Raw genomic sequence first — 19,302 nt, 5'->3', positions numbered from 1 at the left:
GGGCCTAGATTAAATTCGGGTGTCAGCAGAAGAAATACATCCGACGGATTCAAAAATGTACATCCGTCGACACAAAATTCTTCCAACACTAGAAATACAAATTCCTCAAGAACTACAACGGTTTGATCCCTCCTCGAGGGTATGTAGGCAATCTAGCGACCCACTAGATGCAACCGCAAGTCCAAACAAAATCTCTGACTCCCTGGTTCATCCAACCCGAATCCCTGACCTCATCAGTCAAATTCTGTCAAACACCAGGAAACGTCGCAAGCCTTTTCCAAATAAAATCCATGACTCCCTGGTTCATCCAATCCGAATCCCTGACCGCATCAGTCAAATTCCACCAAACACCAGGAAACGTCACAACCTTTCCAAACAAATCCAAAACAAATCGAATCCCTGATTCACTTACACCAAATTCGTCCAAACACTATTCATTCCAAAAGCAATACCCTCCAATGGGTCATTCACTCATTGGAATTCTTGAACTACGAGTGGCTTGATTCTCCCCCAAGGGTACGTAGGCAACCCATTCAAATATCCGGGTGCAGCCGCAAAATAAATAAACAAACACACATCTACAATTGGTTTCTTCATAAATGGAATCAAAGAGTGTTTCCCGGTGACAATGGAATATAATTAATAGACACATTCTGTCTTGAATGGGTCGAACCCGAAATAATTAAAACTCTATTCACTAAATGAATTCGAGTGAAATTATGTTGGGTGACATTTACGCTCACAGTGTGCATATTTTCTCTCAACACCCTCGCTTTTCCGCGAGACTTAAAATTTAGCAGAAACAGAGGTGCAATGAGAAATAAGAAGAATCTCAGAAATATATGAACCTACAAAGTATAGCAACTAAAGCCATAGGTAGAGAAACATAAAACTTCATTGCAAAGTATAAGAAAACTTATTATTGTTTCTTTCTATGCATTAAATTGTGAAGTATAGCAACTAAAGCGATAGGTAGAGAAACATAAAACTTCTTTGCAAAGTATAAGAAAACTTGTTATTGTTTCTTTCTATGCATAAAATTGTGAAGTACAAATCGAACTGACAAACACAAATCTAAGTGATTGTCAACCATTAACCACCATGATAGTCTTCAACTTCCAAAAAGAATTTTCCTTAGACGATTTGATTTCCTACAGTTGACCTGCAAAAGTAGATAACTAACAGCACCGTTAACATGATTGAAGAGAAGTATTGTAATGCAAATTATTTGCAGGTTAATTTTCTTATGTAAACCTCAGCTTTTAATGTATCCAACAAAGTATAATGTATTATTTGTAGGCCTGACAATGGGATTGAAAAAAGCAACCCAAGAACTCAAAAAAGTAAATATCAGGACTGAAAAATGCAGAGTTATAACCAGATCGAAACTATAAGTATAAGGCTCCAACTGCAGTTTAGTTCTCTGCTCTAAATAGAATTATACTCCTGTAGATAGCCACCGCCAAAAATGCAGCAACAAATCAGGGCATTCTCATTTATATCACTACAGCTATATCTAAAATTATCCTTAAAGTGCCTATCAGCATGACAATGTGTTGAACCAAGGGCACTACAGAACCAAACTTCAGTTTCAACATTGGGAATTTGAAAGGACCCAACCAATTTGTATAAGTTATTATTTGAAAGGAACCAAAACGTACATACGGCGTCTACAAATTAAATTGGTTGATACAGGCCAGGTTTGTTCGCCAATTTGATGCAGACCTTGAACTCTCTGTCTTTCCTGTAAGATAAGTTTACTGACGATTTAATAAACCTAGAGCTCTATGATATTATTAAATGAAATAACCCAGATAGAATGAAAGCCTGAAAGGTACAGTCAACAAACAAAAATATTATGAGGAGGAAAAAAAAAAACTGAACTCACCCCAAGAAGTAAACATGGATGCGAATATTCCCTCTTATAAAATGGTAAGATTTATGTCCTTTTTATATGTATAGCAGCACATTAAGTATTCCACTTTTCTACCTTTTTAGTAGATTACATGTTAGATTCACTTCACATAGACTATATTACTTCAATACAGAAGTGTTCAGAGATTTACTTCAGATGTTAGTAGTCTATTACAAAATATTTCCTGGTCTCTCTTCTTTCTAAATCATGACATTTACACCTCCACAGAATTGATCACACCTTTAAATCTTCATTTTCGCAAGTTAATAAGACATCTAATGAATCATACCATTTATGTGCCATTCCACCAGTTTAATCATTACATATGAAATCCACTTTTAGTGATCCACTAACCTAAAGGCGCAAATGCATCTGCAATGAAATATTGCACACACAAACATAGGGAAGAACATCTATGGTTTCCTTCAATTATTAAGATATCATCATAACATGCGTAGCTGAGAGGTTGAAATAATTCCCCTTGATGTGGTAGGTATCAAAGAATAAAAACAAAAGTAGTTTAAAACGAAACCAAAATTCATAGAGTTGTTTACTGTCACATTTCCCACACTCCATTTTCTCAAATTAATAGCTCTTACACAACCACCTGATCAAACATCAATCAATCCGATCAAACATTCAAACTTTAACAAAGAAATGAACATTTTAGTCAAAGCAAAACCAGTATGATAATCAGTTTCGATGAACACAAACAAAAACCCAGAAACAGTAAATGTAAATGGTGCAAGAGAGGTGGACTAACCGATCAAATTGAACAACTGAACATTCCAAAGGCCAAGTTGTTGAAAGGACAAAAACAACTGAACTGATAGCCTATGAACGTCGTCGTCTTCTTCTCCTGTTCTTTTCTCTCAACTTTGCCTCCTCTCTGTCTCTCTGAGTGTCCGGGGTACAACTAAATAGCTTGTTACTCAAAACAAAAGATGAGAAAACACCCAGAATCCGCTCAACTAATTACCTTGCGGATGACAAACCCAAGTTTTTAGGTTGGTGATGAAAGCTGAGAAGAGATTTGATACAAACCACCAAATAAAAACCTGCAAATCCAAATCCAATACATATCCCACATCAGAATAAGAGAACAATTCAAAATTGAAACAACAGAATCAAGGTTCAAAAGAGAAACAAAAAAAGAACCCAACAATTGGGAATTTGGGACTGTAATCAAATCCCAAATCCCTCTCCCATTGCTTTCCTTGTGTACCTCTCCGATCACTCTCGTGACAAAGAGCAACCGACCTCTTGCTGAGATGACGATCTCTCTCTATCTCTTCGTGCAAAGCAAAGAAACACACACTCTAGCTCCCTCTCTCTCTCCATCGTTCATAATCTCTCTGGATTGTTCTGGCAGCGATTGAATGAGAAGAAGATTATAGAAGGATGGCAGACTGTAATTGAAGGAAAAGAGCAAGGGTAAAACCGACATTTTACTGTTAAATGAACAGTTGAATGAACAGTGAGAGGAACAGCGATTCGGCTTTAGATGTATGTATAATAATAATTGCATCCGCCATCTTTACGGTTGAAATTTAAATTGATTGCACTTCACTATAATTTAGAGTCATTGCATCCGCCATCTTTACGGTTGAAGTTTAAATTAATTGTATGATTTGCAATGCCACACTTTGCAAATCATGCCATCTTTACGGTTGAAGTTTAAATTAATTAATGTATGATTTGCAATGCCATACTTTGCAAATCATTCACAAGGACAACATTCACTCAACTTTTCGTATTAAAACCCACAAAATATTCTACAATGTAATTACTACTTAATTATAGAAAGAAATTTCCGCAGAATCTGACCTCAATTTGTTGCCTAAACCATTCCCCAAAACTTTTCTCTAAATTAGTGGCATTGAAGCTTGGTTTCTCAAGCCTAATTTGCAATATTTTATTCCAAGAGTAATCATGGCTTCTATCCATGTCCTTGGTTTGGTTTGCTTTTCTCTCTTTTTATCAACTCATTCAGTGCTTGCGGCGATAGATTATGGACAAGCTCTTACAAAGTCTTTGTTGTATTATGAGGCTCAACGATCTGGTAAGTTGCCTCCTGAACAGAGAGTGCAATGGCGTGGCGATTCAGCGCTTAAAGATGGAAATGATACTGGTGTAAGTTCTATATGCCCTTTTTCATCTTTGCATTTTGTTTCGGACATGAATTGTGTACTTTAAGTTTTATTTTTTTCCCGAGTTAAAGGGCAATTTGAAACAAGGGTCCTTGACCAAAAGCCCCAAAATGAATTAAAGTTATCCCACTTACCCCAACAACAAATTTTTATTCCCACTAACTCAATTTAAAGTAAAATGACCATTCTGACCTCAACCTAATAAAAAATTACATCATTAATCCACTCTCTCCCCTCTCTCTCTCTCTCTCCAGCTAACACAGGCACGTAGCTCTCTCTCTCTCTCTCTCTCCCTCTTCGCCGGAGAAAGTTTCCCGGCCACATGGCCGGTAATTCTCGAATTCTAAGGCAGATCCTTCATTATCGCCACCTCGCGCCTCATGTCCTCCTCACGGAGGTGTTACGTCGGCGAAGGTGCAGATCCAATCGAGGCGGCGCCATCGATTGTGCAAGGTAGGCCGGCGGTAATTGTGAGGTTCACGATCGAGCTTAGTGAGAAGCCCAATCTCCGGCGCTACCTTTCCGGACAGAAGGAGATTGTAACCCTAGTAAAATGGTTGCAATGCTTACCTGAAGTTGAAGATGGCACCCACCAATGCCGATTCGCTGCTCCTTGAGTCCTTGGTATTATTTCCCTTCAAATTATACAATTTCATATCAGAAACTCTAGTCCAAAAAACAAAATGGGTCTGTATGTGTGATAAAGAGTCATTGAGAGATGGAGGAGGAGAGAATTAAGCACCTTTGAGGCTTTGACTGACTGGGTCGGTTGGTTTTTGGAAGCCATTTTTGATTTTGTTTTGTTGCTTACGAAATAGGGAGGCTTTAGAAACTTAGTTTTTTGTGAAGCTTTTGCTGTAGAGGGCCAGAGGCAGTCTTTGAGGTTTCTATTGCTATTAAAATGTCAAATTTAATGTATTTTGTTGCTTCTGTTCGTGACTTTTTATTTTTTTCTAGATTTGATCATCTTCATCACTAGGTGTGCAGCGGTGCATTATAATTAATACAAAAGAGGTCACCATGGTAACCACATGAATCAAATACATGTCAAAAACTTGGTCACTTTGAGTCATCCAGTGACACAGACCTTGCCATAATATTATTTTCCTCCTTTCTTGTCCATCCAATAGCCCACGAACAGACATAATTTGATATGAGTTGCAGAGATTACATGACTGTCCTTTGGATTAAATATTGTAGATTTGATTAATATTCATATTTGTTACCTAGGATAAAAAAGAAATCGAGTATTAATATCCATATTTGGGGGCAATAGACGTCTATTTGGAGGCAATAGACGTTTTGAATTAATATAATCTTTTCATTTTTTTTTACTTAATTACAGTTTTATTTATCTAATCTTAGGAAGAATAGTTCCCATTCCGGCGACCCAAAGTTCTATTGAGGAGTAATAGACGTCTATTGGGGGGCAATATACGTCTATTAGGGGGCAATACATGGCTGATAGACTTCTATTGGGAGGCAATAGACGTCTATTGCCCCTCTATTGGAGGGTAATAAATGTCTATTGGGGCAGTAAATCTTTCCGGTGGGCGGCGACCGGTGACTAGAATCCGGTCACTGGTCACCGGATTCCAGCGAAAGTTGGCCGGAATCCGGCCACCGGTGACGGGACTCCGGTGAAGTCTCCTATGGTTTCTCTCTCTTCTATTTTTTTTTTCTCTCTCTCTAAGTAATAAGGGGTGAGGGTAAAATGGTATTAAAAAAAAAAAAAAAAAACAAAAAAAAATCTTAATGGGGTATTAGGTAGGGCTGGGCAGGTTAAACCGAAGTACCGAACCCGTCCCGAACCCGTACCGAAAATAGGCGGGACGGGACGGTATCAAAAATATGAAAATCACTATTTAGCCCGGCCCGTACCGAACAGAATTAAAACGGGATGGGATCGGTATTAGTGTTTTAAATACCGAACAGGCCCGGCCCGTACCGATTTATATATATATATATATATTTTTATTTTTTATTTATATATATTATATACATATATGTGTACAATATCGTCTTCCTTTTCTTCTTTTATGGGAGTATGGGACCATCAGACCACACATGCCTCCCACTTTCGCAACTCTCTCTCTTTCTTGTCATAAACAAACTCTCTCTCTCTCTCTCTCTGTTTGTCACTTTGTCATCAGAGAAAAAAAAACTCTCTCTCTCTCTCTGTTCACGCTCCTCTCTCTCTCTCTCTCTCTGTTTATCCTCTCCCTCCCTATCTGTTCACTGTCCTCTCTCTCGTTCTCATCCTTTATTCAGCCTCTATTTCGAATTTATATCGGCACTCTAGACATCACCACCTCACCATCTTCGGTCGACACAGGTAGCACAACCATCATCGCACCACCCACAAGAAACGTTGCCCAGATCTGTCCCCATCAATCTTGATGATCTTTTTTAAGTTCTGGGTTTGTCAAATTGTGCATGTTCAATGAGGAAAATAAATTTGCAGAATTTGCAGGGTGGATTAAAGTTTTGTGTTTGTTTATGGGTTTAGGTTTGAATCTTTTTTAAACTCCCTCTCTCTGTTGCACTGAATTTTATTAATTTGTGTTTTTGTTTTGAGGCAAAACAAAGAAAGAAAAGGAATGCTTTTGATTGCAGGAGGACAAAACCCAGAACTCCCGAAGTGCAGTTTGCAACTTTGCAACTTCTTTTTTTTTTTTTTTTTTTTTTTTTTTCCGGGTTAGTCCCGTAATGGGCCCGAGCCCGGCCCGAAACCGATCGGGTTCGGTACTGTCGGTATCAAATCTCAAAAAGCCCCTTACCGTCCCGGCCCGTCCCGATTTATAATTCCAGGCCCGGGATCGGGTTTACCCCAAATCTGGCCCGTCCCGGCCCGTGCCCAGCCCTAGTATTAGGGAAGACCTCCTTAGAGTGTTTTGGGCAAGATGGAATTAAAAAAACTTAATGGGGTAAGTAGGAAAAGAATCTCTAGAAATGGGGTTCCCTTGAAACAAATTACTTTTTTTTTTTTTTCAGAATATAGAGGTTGGGATTTTCAGAAATTTTCGTTGGATTTAGAGAAGGAAGTTTTTTTGGAATAGTGGTTTAGGTGTCGTTAGGGTTCAGTTTTAGTTACACCCAAAAACCCTTGAACACAAACCCTAAGCCCATGCCAAAACGTACTGGCTATTCCTTCAATGATCTGACCAAAACTCAAAACGCCAAGCAAAGTTAATAATTGATTTAAACACACACACACACACAAAGGTAAATGTCTACATAATCTAGAATGAAATTTACTGCCTACATAATACAGGTTAATCTTGATGGAGGGTATTATGATTCTGGGGACAATGTCAAGTTTGGATTCCCCATGGCATTCACAATAACAATGCTTTCATGGACAATAGAGTTCGCAAGCAAACTTGAAACCAAGAATGAGCTCTCAAACGCATTGGACGCCATTAAATGGGGCACAGACTATTTGATCAAAGCACACGCTCAGCCAAATGTTCTCTATGGTGAAGTTGGCGATGGCGGTTCTGATCATGCTTGTTGGCAGAGACCGGAAGACATGACTACCCACGGACATCCTTCAAGATCGATGAGCAGCATCCAGGTTCTGATCTTGCTGGTGAAACCGCAGCTGCTTTTGCCGCAGCTTCCATTGCTTTCAAGGATAAAGACCCTACATATTCTGGCCAGCTCTTGACGCATGCGAAACAGCTGTTTGAATTTGCCTGCAGTCATGCTGGTGTTTATCAGAATAGTATTAATCTAGCAGGCCAGTTCTACTCCAGCAGCGGATATGAGGTAATGTAATTAACATATATATGACAAGCTAAAAACCAATCGGATAATTCTTAGGTTCACCCCTTAATTGAATGAGCATATTCACCATCTCTTGCGATTAATGCATAATAACTTAATAATTTTTTAATCCAACCAAATTAATACAAAGATTAGCTTTGTAAAAAATCAATCAAATTGAAAACTGTTCAAGTAAATCCAGAATATGTGTCTGGCCCAAACTCGAGGTTACTTGCTCTAGTTGAAATAGAGTTTATATTAGAGGTATTCTCGGAGAATCTTAGGAGATATCCAATCAATGTACGATTATGTTTCCATGTACAAATCTATCTCTATGCTTGTAATCCTCTATATAAAGAGGGCCCCTATTATCAATGAAAGCACGACTCAATTCCCCCAATTCAGTTTTCCTTAAACACGTTATCAGCACGAAGCTCTAACCCTGAAACAAATAGCCAAACCCTGATTCAAGAAGCTAAAAACCTTGAATCCGAATACAAAACCTTGAAGCCTTTTCTGCCTCCACCTCAAACCTTGAAGAACTCGATTCCAGGAGTCCAGAACCGGCAGCGGCACCCTAAGAACCAGCCACCGGAAGCTCCATACAACTCGCAGCAAATATTCCACCGGTTCACCATCTTCCGGACCTCCAATTTCCACCAAATTTTGGTAGCAGAAGCCCGTTGATCTGAAGTTTCAGGAACAGGAAGAAAAAGTCCAAAAATCGGCCTAAAAAGACGTGAATCGGCTACCTGAGCAGCTGCATCTTGAACCGGCAGAAAAGAAAAAAGAAAAAAAGAAGAAGAAAGAGAGAAGAAAGGAAGGCCCAGCCCAGAAGAAGAAAGGAACAGGCCCAGAAGCCCACTGACCCAAGCCCGAAGCCTGCTGAAGTCAGCCCTAGGACCGCTGCCACGTCAGCATAGGGACCACTGCCACATCAGCATCAGTGCCACGCCAACCTTCGGTCAACATCCGGTCAACGACTTTTCCGGCGTTTTTCCGATCAGTTTTCCGGCCAAATTCCGGCGACCTATTTCGAGGTTTTTTTTCTTCTAAAAGTTCCTGTTTTTTTAGAGTTTTTACATTTAATTTCTCTTCTTTTTCGGGACTTCCAACCTCCCTTCTTCTACCCCCCTTTCTTTATCATAGGGGAGACCAAATTAAGCCGAACTGTGGGGGTTCGTGCTCACTCCAAGCTTGGAGCTTGTAGAGTTCTCCAAACTTAGAGTTTATTGAGATAAAACGATCGACCGCAAACATCATTGTTTCGATCTAATCCAACCCTCTTGGAATCGAATTTCTTGGAAGCGACTACGCTCGGAAATTCCTAATTTCTTGGAAGCAACTAGCTCAGAAATTTTATTTGTTTTCGTGGTAGCTTTTTCGCTCGAAACTAACCCTAATTTCTTGTTCTCTTTCAGGATGAGTAACCTGAACAAATTGGACTTTGCTCCATTGGGAACAACTGGCTCTGAATATCACAGGTGGGTTCGTGATGTCCGCCAGCATCTCAAGGCCGATGGAATCCTGGATACGATTCTCGAGCCTAGCCAGGACGTGCTAACTGTTGAGCAAGCTCAAGCTTTGGAAGCAAATAGAGCAGCCTTAGAGGCAAAGGCGAAAGCATCATCCTAATGACTCGTCATATGGATGATTCGCACCAGTACGAGTGTATGAATGAAGAAGACCCCAGAAGGCTGTGGGTCTCACTCGAAGAAAGATTTGGCAACGTCCGTGACTCCCGCTTCCTGACCTAGAAGTGAGATGGCATAGCCTCCGCTTCTGTGATTTCAAGTCAGTTCTTGACTACAACTCGGAAGCACTTCGCATTAAATCCTTAATGGAATTATGTGGTAAAGAGATCACAGATGCGATGTTGATTGAGAAGACTCTCTCTACCTTCCCCGTCTCTGCATTGATGGTTGCTAAGAACTATCGAATCGATGTTATGCAGGACGGATCACAAGGTTTCATGAGCTCATTGGAGCTATGAATGTCTGAAAAGCATGACAACATCCTTGTGAAGAACTATAATTCGAGATCCGTGGAAATAGAGCATATTCGGAATCCAATTATAGTCGCGCCCCTAAGAGAAGGCGCCAAGAGCGAAACCCTAATCTTAGGGATACTTCTGGACGTTCTGGTCCATATAATCGCTCTACTTGGGAAGGTAACCGCCAAAATAGGCGAACACGGAACCGAAGAGGTAAATGTGGAAAGAGAGAGGGAGGCAACGCCTCTGGCCATGTTGTGGCGCCACCAACACTAAGAGCCATCTAAATGACGCTTTCAAGCCCAATCAATGGAGTTTGAGCAAAGAGATGTATGTTCTCGATGTGGAGTGTCTGATCATTGGGCACACATTTGTAGAGCTCGTGAAGAAATCGTCACCGCCTACAAAGCATATTGTGAAGCAAGAGAAGCTCACTATGGAACAAGAAGATCAAGAAGATGATCTAGAGTGAAGGGTTGAAGACTACAAATCTGGCTGGGATCAATAGATCGCCAATTCTGTTTAAGTCTTTATTTTTCCAAGAGATGTAATAGGCAATTGCCATATATTTTGTAGTAAATGCCATGGTTTAGTTTTTCTTCAAAGTAGGCTCACTCAAAGTAAGTGTGATGTCTAGGAAGGTTCTGAGATTAGTGGTACTTAAGCGAGCCTTGCTCCACCGATCTCTCTACTCACCTGGTCACATTTATTTTGGAATTACCGAAAGAAGTTAGACGACTACCATTGTTTTGCATTAGCTATCATTTTGGATTAGATTTTGTTTAGTCAAAGAGACAATGATGTAACTCCGTTGGCTTATGAATAAAATTTCGAGTTCTTTATGACTCCATTTTGATTCTGAGCATATGACTTTTGTGACTACGATGGCTGGGCCATCAGTATTAATTCAAGGACATGGAATAGCCCAAGTTCACTTGCCAAATGGCACCTTAATTACTGTCACAAAACTCTCTACCTCCTAGGGCCAATCGCACCTATGAATAGCCAACGGATTCCATGCGAAAACGCATGTAGAGAACGGAAATGAGTTCCTTTGCAATACCTCTAATGATTGCGAACAAAGGCGCATCTTAGAGAAGTTTATGTGTCTCTCTAGTGGATTCTATGTCACTATTCGAGCTATTAATCCAATAAAGTTATGAGAGAAGATCTCTTGGATTTAGACATATATTGGCTTTGTCACGACAGGATAGATCATCCTAGTCATGATATGATGATCCGTCTACTAAACACTTCACATGACATCATTTCTTTCGAGCGAAACGAAGCATGAATCAAAAGTTGATTTCTGGACTAAGTGTGACTGACACAGCTGTAGGGCACCGCCTTCGTCCACCACCAGCCTAGGGCTAGCGCAGTCCCTATCCATGACGCCATGGATGGCATCCATCATGGTGATGGCGCCCTAGGTGATGCTGCAATCACCAACTTGCTTCAAATAGCGTTTCAGACGCTCAGGACCAACCAATTCTCATTGGTTGCTTCTAAAGCCTCTCGCTCGTTTTACAAAGCCCGTTCCTTAGGGAAATTAGGACTGAGACCGTCCTATGCAAATGATATGAAAATACTCATTATGTTCTTACATAGAATCCATGGGGATTCTATGGATTGATTCAACCAACTTGCGGACGTTTAAATATCTCATGATATTGGTTGATACGCAAACATGCTGGTCACGTGTTTTGCCTTGTCCACTTGTAATGCTGGTTATTCTACACTCCTAGCAAATATCATATGACAACTGGCTCACTCCCCAGATCATCCTATTCCGTCAATTGGACTTGATGATGTAGCGAGTTTATCGAAGATTTTCGATGGTTATTGCATTGGGACTGATGTGGGACATCACATTCCCATGAACACACCCAAATGGTCTCGCGGAAATGTCTACGATGGTAGTCCGGATAGTGGTAATGCACACCAATCTCCTTATATCCGCTTGGGGTGATGCAATATCACATGCAGCTATGCTAATTCGTCTACGACCCACCGCCTCTCAATCTACCTCTACGTTACAGCTAGTGACTGGGTACAAGTATCGTACTTACGCATCTTTGAGTGTGCCATTTATGTGCCAATTGCGCCGCCACAGCGCTATATGATAGGTCCGTACAGACGAATGGGCAACTACTGACAGGACCCGCCCTGGATTTCACCTTGAAATCCGAAGTGACCCTGCGGGGCCCACCTTAGAAGAAATTCTACCAAAAATTTGGCGGAACTTCCCCTAAAATGGGCTACCCAAGCCTGTAGAAAACATTTACACTCCTCAGTCAATTCATCCTTATGCTCCTGGAGCCACCCTGCTCCCCAAATCAACATCAGTCTCCAATTCACAAAACACGCATCCCAACTCAAATATCATAAATCCCATAAGTAATCAGAGCAATTCTAACAGAAAGGTATAAGAGGAAACCTAATTCAACGACAGATGCAGAAGCCATGCTGTTGACTATGCCTCAACTCTGTGTACGCCCGACCTCAACCAATTCGCCTGCAAACTGGGCATTTGAAACCGAAGGGCCCAGGGGAAAGTACATAAAATACGTTAGCGTGAGTGGACAAAAATAAACAATTTTTAAACCAAGTGGATTTTATACTTTCCCATATATATATTTCCTTAAAAACTCTCGATGCATGTAACGATTCAGAAAACAATTCACGAGAAGCCCTGCTCAAGAAAACCGATTAGCCCCGCTAGTCACAAACAACCGAGAGGAAAGATCGAAACTCCGATACTCGACAGGATAAAACCAGCCCCGCTGGTTACACGGAAATCAGACTAGGCCCCACTAGTCGAGAAATGGTAAGATATAAGGAAGAGACATCACCATACGGGAAATGGAGCCTCTCAGGCTCTACCTACCCTCAACTGCCACTCACACATAGATTGTGCGAGGAGGAGAACTAATAACCTCAACTTCCACTCACACATAGATTGTGCGAGGAGGAGACCAAATGACCTCGACTGCCACCCACGTGAGGAGGAGAATAAATCACCTCTACTGCCACTCACCAACACAAAGTAGGTGAGGAGGAGAACAAGCTACCTCAACTGCCACTCACTAACACAAAGTCAGTGAGGAGGAGACCTAATAACATAACCCGCGTATGGTGAGGAAAAATCATCGAAAACCAGTAAATCCATGTAGCTTCTCCATATTTCTCACGAGATAGAAACCATGTATCCAACGACGTGACCCCGCACGCCAAGATTACTCTAAATCTCAAAATGGATAAGTGAGAAATAGGAATAAATCGACGGCGTGTCCCACACGCCCAGATATTCTCAAATCCGTAACCAAAACCGGAAATTAGAATAGGTAAATCCCATTTCCAAAAATCTCTCAAAGTCTCCAAGAAGCCAACCAAATCCAAAATCCTTAATTAGGCATTCCCGATGCCAAAACCGAAAGTCAATAAACAATTGAGAATATCCAATTCCATTGAAACTCATCTTAAAAATCTTCTAGGAGCTTAACTCGGTGATTAGAAATATACTTAATTCCGGAAAATACCTCGAAAATAAGCAATTTGTCAAATAATATTATAAATCATAATCAACCTTTGAAACTCATTATCGACAGCCAATCCACGAGATAAACCGAGATCGAATTTCCGAAAATCAAATCATTTGCTCAATAAGTAATATGATTAAAACTAGAGCATTATTTAAGAAAATAAATGCATGCATCAATATTTAAAAATAAAAGTCCACTCACAGTACTATTGGGCAACCACGCAAACGAGTTCCTTCATCTAACCGTAGCTCGTGACATTGCCCTGTACACAATATATTTCCGTAAACGGCAATCCGATAAAATAATTACGAACTTAAACGAAATCCGAAAATCTCTATCTCCATTACTTCTCAAATTCACCCCAAACCTCTTCCACAACACCAATTCCTCAATTTATATATTCCACAACGAAAACGAGGGAGATCCAACGGCCGGATTTCCTACAATTCAATCACAAAACTCCAAATTTCGGAAATTCACAAACAATTCCAAAATCCTCCAAAATTCACCAAACTTCACATACAAGCTCTATGGTAATTATAGAATTTAACTAGCCAGAAATTGAAATTAAAAAGCTACCCTAGCCGCCGTTACAGCCGCCCACAGTGGCGGCGCCGCCGCACTGCCACCAACTCCAATGGACACCAAAATTTAACAGCGGCACCTACTCAACACACTGATTCAACTTCTCAACTACAACATTCCCAAATAACAATTAAAAACGGCCGAAATCGATCAATGAACAAAACCCAGAAATCCTCAAGAACCCTAGAATTTCAATTCGTCGATTCGGCATCTACACAAAAATCGTGATACAAGGCATAGGGGAAATGATCAGTGATGAAAACCGAACCTTCGACGGCGAGATGGGGACCGGAGGTGGCCGAAACAGCCGGAAATCGGCAAAAACCTCAAATTGCAGCCGGAGGGGATTTTGCTTCGATCCGTGCTTTTCCGGTCAAATCGTCGAAAACCAAGGTTACTAGGGTGATCGGAGGGAGGAGGCGCTCCTCTGATGACCGGTGGCACGCCGGTTGGTGGCCGGAAAGTGGTAAATCGAAAGGAGAAGAAAAAATGGCCGAACCGGAGAAAAGAGAGGTCGGGGGAGAGGAGAGAGAAGAGGAAGGTGGGTTTCCGGAAAAAATGGACACTACCCCTGGGTAAATTCCTATTTTAATCAAAATTACCATGAACAGTAACTTCACATTTTTGGCCATAACTCTCGCATACTAAGTCCGATTTTACGCACCACATATGCAACGCGCTCGGTTTAACGTCCCTACAACTTTCATGAAGAACCTTTCCTCAAATTTTTGACCCGAACAAAAAAGTCAACTTTTAGGGCCACTAAAATACCGAATTAGGGTAAAGAGTAAGAGCAGTTGTCGTTTACCGTCCAAATGACTAGTAAACGGGTAAGTGAAAATACGGGATGTTACAACTACGTTGGATTTGAGACTCCAACAATCGTCCGACACTTAAAGCCCTTGCAAGGCGATTTCCTTACCGCTAGATTTGCGGGTTGTCACTTTGATGAGACAGTCTTCCCATCGTTAGGGGAGATAAGAACACGGATGTTCAGCAGGAACGACAGGAATTGTCGTGGCCTATCCCCACTATCTCTCATCTCGATCCCTACTAAAGTGATGAGATCACACATCTGCTGCAAATATGCCTGTAAGGAAGTACGTCCTTACAAGAGGATGTAGCATCACCCTACACGGAGGTAGGCATGGCGCCAACGCCAAAGAGAGTGGCACTCTTGCGTTACAGGCCATGGCCCCAGCTAGGATGCGTGGGAGGCCCGTGGGTTCGAAGGATGCTTTGACACACTCCAATCCTTTGATCATCGACACTCAAAATCGGTGTCATGAAAATCTTTCGGGTTATGGTTATCGTTGGGGACGCCTCAACGTCAGAACCTATTCCTGAGAATATAAAGCTCTATGAAACTTACACTAGTGTACATGAGACGTGGGATAGAAACTCCATCATAATTGATGATGTAGTTGCGCATTTCGTTGCTCATGAGTTTGTTGAGTCAGATGATATCGACCCACGCTCCGTTGATGAATGAATGCCAACGTAGAGAGATTTGGCCTAAATGGAAAGATGCGATCCAGGTTAAGTTGGATTCTCTAACGAAGAGGAAGGTTTTTGAGCCAGTGATACCAACACCTCCTAACATAAAACCTATTGACTAATGGGTCTTCGTTAGAAAGCGTGATGAGAAAAAGATATGGCAATCTCGCCTTATGGCGCAAGGCTTCTCACAAAACGCCCTGGAATCGACTACGATGAGACATATTCTCTCGTAATGGATGTCATTGCACTCCACTACCTTGTCAGTTTGGTAGTTTCCAAATAACTGAACATGCAGCTTACAAATATGGTCACTACGTATCTATATGGGGATCTAGATACAGAATATACATGGAGGTTCATGGTGAACTTCATTTACCCAAGTCAAGTGGCTCTAGACCACGGAGCGCATTTACAATAATGTTGGAACGCTCACTAAAGTGACTACTTGATTGGGAAGGGATATGCCCACACATTTTCATAACAAATTTCGGATTCTATCGCGGTTCATGTTGGACATGATCTTCATTAGAAGCCCTTAAAGAGTTAAGGGAAACCGCTGAACACTTGAAATCCGATTTTGAGATGAAGGATTATGGGGGAACACGATTATGTCTCGGTTTGGAACTTGAGCATCGTGTCGATAGATGCTTAGGCATTTTGACAAGGTCAAGCCTTCAAGCACCCCCATGATCGTCTGTAGTCTTGATCCTCAAAAGAATCCTCTTCGTTGAAAGGATGATAATGAAGATGTGCTAGAGGTAGGAGTGCCTTACTTGAGTACAATAGGCGCATTATTGTACTTAGCTCAATGCACAAGACCGGACATCTCATTTGCCATGAACTTGTTAGCTAGATATAGCTCTATGCGAACGCGACACCATTGGATTGGTGTAAAAGATATCTTTCGATACTTGAGATGTATGATTGATATGGGCTTGTTCTATCCTTACAAAGAGATGATGGATTCGGACCCATCACACACCAGGAACGCTGCCAACACTGGCCTGCGTCCACTATCCCCATCCCAAAAAGACATGTGTTTTGGAAGGTTTTGCTGATGTTGGGTATTTCTCTGACCCATACAAAAGTCATTCCCAAACTGGTTAAGTGTTCACCATGGGTAAAGACCGTGATATCTTGGAGGTCTACAGAACATACCATAGTCGCTATATCTTTGAACAATGCAGAGATTATTGCTCTTCACAAAGTGGCTCATGAATGTATATGGATTGGATCCATAATTACTCATGTTCGAAACAATTGTGGTTTGAAGTCTACCACAGATGAGCCTACGAGCATATAGGATAATGCTGCTTGTTTTGAAGCAAGGCTACATCAAAAGCGACCACACCAAGTATAATCAGCAACAACAAACTCTCCTCAAGATCAAAGTGAACTAGGTTCAATCTGAGGACAGTGCGGTAGGCTTGCTCACTAAGTCATTGCCTAAATTCCACTTTTGAGAACATGTTGGTAGCATCGTTTGCGGAAGTTATCCGAACTCCAATGACCGTAGTCGTCAGGGGGAGATGCAGACATCAGGGTGAGGTGTCTACATGTATGGTCTCGAAACGTGAAGGGTGTGTTGTGCTCTTTTTCCCCTTCGACAGAGGTTATTTTTGTCCCACTGGGTTTTTGTTACTCGGCAAGGTTTTTAATGAGGCAACGAGAGGAGCACCACATTTGGCCGACACAAGGGGGAGTGTTCAAGTAAATCCAGAATATGTGTCTGGCCCAAACTTGAGGTTACTTGCTCTAGTTGAAATAGGGTTTATATTAGAGATATTCTCAGATAATCTTAGGAGATATTCAATCAATGTACGATTATGTTTCCATATACAAATCTATCTCTATGCTTGTAATCCTCTATATAAAGAGGCCCCTATTATCAATGAAAGCACGACTCAATTCTCTCTCAATTCAGTTTTCCTTAAACAAAAACCTTTTAGTTATTCATTTCTATATAATGCATGGACAATTTATCATAATAGTAGTAAGTATTGTTAGAACCATCCATTTGTTTGATTCAATTAGATAATTAAACGATTTCTGATTCGATTAATTTTTTTACAGAGATTAGTCTGGCTATGCTGGGATACACTGCATGGGTGTGTGTGTTGGTTCTATTGACGTTTTCCACTCAAAAAAAAAAAAGATACAGACCGATGAATTATAAATTTATTAAATAAAAATATGTTAATCGACAGTGGGGTGAACCTAAGAATTGTTCAAACCAATCACATCTTCTTCTTTTTTTTTTTTTTTTTTTTTTTTTGTGGTCAAAATTCCAAAATTGTGCTATTTTTTTTTTTTGTCGATCAGGATGAATTATTGTGGGCTGCAGCATGGCTTCATCGTGCTACTGATGATAAATCGTACCTAGATTACCTTGGTCAAGCAGGCAATACTGGTGGTGCAAGAACCGAGTTCTCTTGGGATGACAAGTTTGTTGGCGCCCAGGTCTTGGTTGCAAAGGTAAGAGATTATTGCATATATATTTATTCGACATCACTAGATCATAATTTTGAACCACATTGATAGATTAGCAGTAGATTATGTGTCTAGTGTGTGTGTGTGTGAATGATGGAGGGTGGCTAGGATTTTGTGAAACCTACAGGGTTTCTAGTAATCGTTCTACTTTTCTTCAGCTGTCAGTTTGTTCGTTGGGTTTCTTTCTTTTTGTCGTCAACTCACGATATCATTAATTTGCTTGGATATGCACTTTTGCTTTTTTTATTTTGGGGGGTTCCGGCTTTAGGGGAAGATTCTTGCGCAGCCTTGATATAGAAGTAAACCAAAAATTGTGTGACTTTATGTGTATTCTTTGCATGTTTGAAGCTTGTCTTGGAGGGCAAGGTACCGGCTGATTCAGGACCGTGGTCACAATACAAAACCAGGCAGAGCAGTTCATTTGCTCTTGCATTCAGAAGGGTAACAGCAACGTGAAGAAGACGCCCGGTGGGTTGTTATGGTTTTTGCCATTTAACAATCTTCAGTATACTACAACTGCTACACTCATTGCAACTGTTTACTCTGAATACCTATCCCCAAAACGTGCCTCCATTCAATGTAGTGGTGGCATTGTTCAGTCTTCTGCTCTACTTGACTTGGCCCGATCACAGGTATAATTAAATTATCTATACGAAACTAATCACCCCTTTGTACCAACCACAAAATGTTATTGTCACATAACCCAATAATCATCTTGGCAAACAAATAAAGCAAATCAAAGACCTGACTAGGGTTTAAGCACTTGTACGTAGTTAACTCATTAATTTACAATGTTTTTCCATTTAACGTACAGGTGGACTATATCCTGGGTTCAAATCCTAATGGTATGAGCTACATGGTTGGATTTGGGTCAAAGTATCCAACTCAAGTTCATCATAGAGGAGCATCCATTGTTTCAATCAAGAAAGATCCATCTCCAGTTGCATGCCAAGCTGGCTTCGACGCTTGGTTTAACATGAACGCCCCTAATCCGAATGTATTGGATGGAGCAATAGTTGGAGGACCCAATGATAGTGATGGTTATACGGATTCAAGATCCAACTTCCAAATGGCTGAAGCAGCAACTGTTAATACTGCACCACTAGTTGGTGTCCTAGCCAAGCTTGCCTGAATATCATATTGAATTATTTAGTTAGGGTTTATAGCACTCTTGCTGTAATGCTCAGGAAAATAGTGAAACAGATACGTGGTTTTTGATATACATGCATGGTGGCAATTTTTCATGTTTAAGGAATCAGTGTGTATGGATTCATATCAATAAATAGTAATAATTGTCTCTTTCTAGAATGGTATCTAATCGGTTCATTGTGACTTTTTTGCAATGTGGTCCTCTGTAAC

The 19,302-nt window shown here is 40.8% G+C and overlaps 1 long non-coding RNA gene and 1 pseudogene across 1 annotated transcript; one reads left to right on the top strand and one right to left on the bottom strand.

The window, feature by feature from the left end:
- Window positions 1-875: 875 nt before the first annotated feature.
- On the bottom strand, window positions 876-2,921 carry LOC112181287. The gene is made up of 3 exons (XR_002928752.2): window positions 2,679-2,921; window positions 1,662-1,744; window positions 876-1,162 (listed from the first exon to the last, which is right to left on the bottom strand). It is a non-coding gene; the product is annotated as an uncharacterized LOC112181287 (long non-coding RNA).
- Window positions 2,922-3,847: 926 nt separating this feature from the next.
- Window positions 3,848-19,075, top strand: LOC112181280 (annotated as a pseudogene).
- Window positions 19,076-19,302: the final 227 nt, after the last annotated feature.

Source organism: Rosa chinensis, unplaced genomic scaffold (assembly GCF_002994745.2).
Source record: "Rosa chinensis cultivar Old Blush unplaced genomic scaffold, RchiOBHm-V2 RchiOBHmChr0c20, whole genome shotgun sequence".
NCBI classification, from domain to species: Eukaryota; Viridiplantae; Streptophyta; class Magnoliopsida; order Rosales; family Rosaceae; genus Rosa; species Rosa chinensis.
This window is presented reverse-complemented; position numbering and strand designations above follow the sequence as displayed.